Source organism: Octopus bimaculoides, chromosome 14 (assembly GCF_001194135.2).
Source record: "Octopus bimaculoides isolate UCB-OBI-ISO-001 chromosome 14, ASM119413v2, whole genome shotgun sequence".
Taxonomy (NCBI): Eukaryota; Metazoa; Mollusca; class Cephalopoda; order Octopoda; family Octopodidae; genus Octopus; species Octopus bimaculoides.
This window is the reverse complement of record NC_068994.1, coordinates 29,541,039-29,544,807: the sequence shown is the minus strand read 5'-3', so window position 1 is coordinate 29,544,807 and position 3,769 is coordinate 29,541,039. Positions and strand designations below refer to the sequence as shown.

General features: G+C 33.9%; 1 protein-coding gene across 1 annotated transcript in view; it reads left to right on the top strand.

Moving 5' to 3' along the window:
- The first annotated feature begins 2,080 nt into the window (after nucleotides 1-2,080).
- The window catches only part of LOC106876608 (gastrula zinc finger protein xLCGF3.1), a 10,138-nt gene continuing 8,449 nt past the window's right edge, over nucleotides 2,081-3,769 (top strand). Inside the window, exon 1 of the mRNA XM_014925219.2 lies at nucleotides 2,081-3,244. The gene's annotated coding sequence lies outside the window, so the exon portion shown is untranslated. The remainder of the gene's footprint in view (nucleotides 3,245-3,769) is intronic.

Genomic DNA, 3,769 nt, shown 5'->3' with positions numbered 1-3,769 from the left:
CTTCTGTTAGCTCACACCTAGAGATCACATCACTTTTAGTGTAATAATTTCTGGAATTTTGTTCCAATCCAGAAAGCTCCTTTCCAGAGTCCTGGTCTATATATTATATGTAGACTGAGTTTGTGCAGACATTGCAGCGGTAGTACTGCTTTGTGTTCTGGTGGATTGTGGTTTGTGTGCGCTTTAGTGAGGGTTTTAAGCAATTGATAGCAAATTTATCGATAACACCAGCTCTAATGAGTGCAATGAACCAAAGAACCTTCTTTCGAATTGCTGTGAGTTTATTGACTATAGTTCAGTATTGAACATAGTAGGAAGTCTGACATCAAGCAACACTTAGAAACAGCAAAGCACAAAAGTAGTATTCCCTCTACTTCAAAAGGAGCTGGTAAAATAACAAACTTCTTGATCAAGAAAAACATAGATGAAGAAAGTAAAATAATAGCCGCAGAAGTTGCAATGGCATTTTATACTGTGTTCAAATGACTGTACGAACGTACTACTACCAACAGTATTTCCTGATTCTAAAATTGCATGCAATTTTTCAAGTGCTAAGATTAAATGTGCTGCAATATTAAAAAATGTTATGGCTCCATACACTATTGCGGGGATTGTTAAAGATATAAATAACTCTTTTTTAGAGCATATCTACAGGTGTAAATAATCACAACGCTGAGAAAATTTTCCCGTTGATTATGCAATGTTTTTCACGTGAAAAGGTTTTACTGATAAAGTTAAAATCCCTCCAAATGAGACCTCGGAAACAATAGCAAGCTTCTGCAGAGAGAGCCTCGTCAAGTTAGGACTAGATGTGAAGAAAGCATAGCTTTTAGTAGAGATAACACAAATACTAATTTTGGTGGACGTTTGCGCACTGGCACAAATAAAGTCTATTCAAAATTCAAGGAAAGCATGAATGAATCGATAGATGGTGCTGGATGTCCAGCCTATATTCTGCACAATTCTGCTCATACCGCAGCCAATGTTCTTTCTGTTGATGTTGAAGCAATTGTTGTTATATTGTTTTCATGCTTTAGCAGTTATACTATTCGATTTCAGAAGATGTACGTTGATGTGCAGTATGCCTCAATTCTCTCACATTCTAAAACTCGTTGGCTTTCCTTGATAAGAGCAGTTGAGAGAATCCTTTTTTTTTTTTATTTTGAAGAAAAGGTCCCTCAAATTCTTGTAGAGTCCTTCAATAATCCGCTGAACGAAGCCTACTTATATCTTGTTCGCAGTTTTGAATATGCTTTTAGCAACAGGATTATGAAGATAGAATAGAGAGAAAATAGCATTATTGAAGTGCTTGGTTGTTTTAAAGAACTCGTTGCAGTTATAAAGAAAAGAATTAATGAAAAAGTTTATTCCTCTCAGTGTGACGGATTGCTGACGATGTCAAATATGAAGAGAAAAAGAAATTACTACGTCTTGAAGTGGATAACTACTACGGCACTTGCCATGACAACCTAAGGAAATGGGTTTGCCTTTTCAAAATTTTGATAACTTTACATGGATGTTATTAGATACATTCCCAGCGTGGGAACATGTAGAATCGCCTTGTCTAGTGTTAAAGAACAAAGGTATAAAAAATTGACAACATTCTTTTCTGTCAGTGGTCAACATTTAAAAAACTCCTTGCTAAAGAGATGCAGATCAAGCCTGATTAATGGAAGACCAAACTGTGCTATGAAAAATGGTTTTCATTCTCGCGTAGTCTTTTAAGAAAATTTTGCATATAAGCTTATCAGTTTTGTTTGTTTTCATGTTCTTCATATGAAACACAACTTTTTAGCCTATTTTCTGAATTGTTTGCATTAGATAGCAATTTTCTACATTATTTCTTTTGCATTTTTCTATTGTCTTTATTGAATTTTGCAATTATTTCACTTTCTCAGTATTTCTTTTAGTTATTGCTTGTCTTAAAAAATAATATTCAAATGCATTCACGTTAAAAGATTTTTTTTCTATATTGTCCTTATTTGCCATTAAATTTAAAAAAATTACAATGATTTCGATATAACAGATTTTTTTTTTATTTCTCTGTTTCTGTATTAAAGAAATATTTTCAAATTATTTCACTTTAACAGAATTTATTTTATTTTTAGCTTGTATTAAATAATTTTGAAATGATTTTACTTTTGTTTTTCTCATAACCCATTAAAATAATTGCTTTATGTTTTTAACTTATGTCTCGACTTTTATATAACATATTGTTCTAGGTGTGTAGACATGTATAAATTTATATAGAGGGAGATTTTAAGAGTGTCCCGTATATCTAATTTTCTAATCTGACAATCCTACCTTGATAGCATCATTGCTTTACATTTTAATGACTAAAGTGTTACTTTGCAATCGTTTGTCGTCAGCTTTTGACACAATACATTTTGCAAAAGCCAAAAGATTTTGGCTTCGCCTTTATCTTTGTACGTGGAGGTACATTAAAATCAATGACTGAGATATGAATGTGGCCTGTTTTTGTTCCACTCATTAATTATCTCATTCGTCATAGTTTTCCTTGTGCTTGAAGACGGCGAACTGGCAGAATTGTTAGCATGCCGGGGAAAATGCTTCGCAGCATTTCGTCTGTCTTAACGTTCTGAGCTCAAATTCTGCCGAGGCCGACTTTGCCTTTCATCCTGTCGAAGTCGATGAAATAAATGCACTGGGGTCGTTGTAATCGACTAACCCTCTCCCTCAAAATTCCAAGCCGTGTGCCTATAGTAAAAAGAATAGTTTTCTTGTGCTCTGTAATCATTCAACATTTGAATATAATCTAAGACGGAGTCTTACAATCTTAATAAAAAAGATGAATACAGTGGATAATACATAACTGTCAAAAGAAAAGTCGGAATGGTCACAACGCCTGACCGGGGGCTAAACATCCTCCACAACAACCCGACTGCATTTGCAGTAGTCAGAAAAAAAGAATTTTATTGGAATGTTTTAACTTTCATCACCCATATTTTAATTTGTTTTCATCGTTAACTGTTTTAATAAAATCGAACGGCAGCATTCCTCTATTAAATTTTATAATTAATGAATTAGATTTACTGTTAGAGACAAAAAAGTCCGCCATCTTATCTCCCTTGGATGTGTTTTTCTTGCATTTGTTTGTGTTGTTTTTCATGTGATTTTTATGTTTACAAGTCTCACCATCATTAGTACGCGTTGATGTATAATACGAATGTTTTCACCAAACTAAAAAGCGTCGACACGCGAAAAGTCGTGAGACCAACTAAAAGTAATCTTTGATTTCAGTTGATTATTTCTTTACCATAACATTTTAAAAAAATACTTTTACTTTTTCTTCGTAAAGGTTATAGACACACACACGCACACGTACGCATACACACGAGCGTAAACACATACACGCACACACATGTGCACATGTACACTCGAGCGCGCACACTCATACTCGTATACATACACATTCATGCATACATACAAGCATACATGCGCGCTCACATACGTACATACACATCATACTTTGTTTCCCTGCCCTCTTCTCATTCTTGCTTTGTTTTGATTCATTAATTGCTCTTTGGACAAGGCATGAATGCTGCACCTTTCTTCTTTTTCGCCCTCTTCCAGACTAATTATAGTATATGTCTTTGGTATGTGTCAATGCAACAAACAAACAAACTAATTTTTGCATGATATATTGTATTCCCTGATTTAATATATATCTTTTACCCTTCAGATTTTCATTGAGCTGTTGTAGCAACTTTCAAGTGACTGTTGTTAATAGAAAAAAACTATATATATA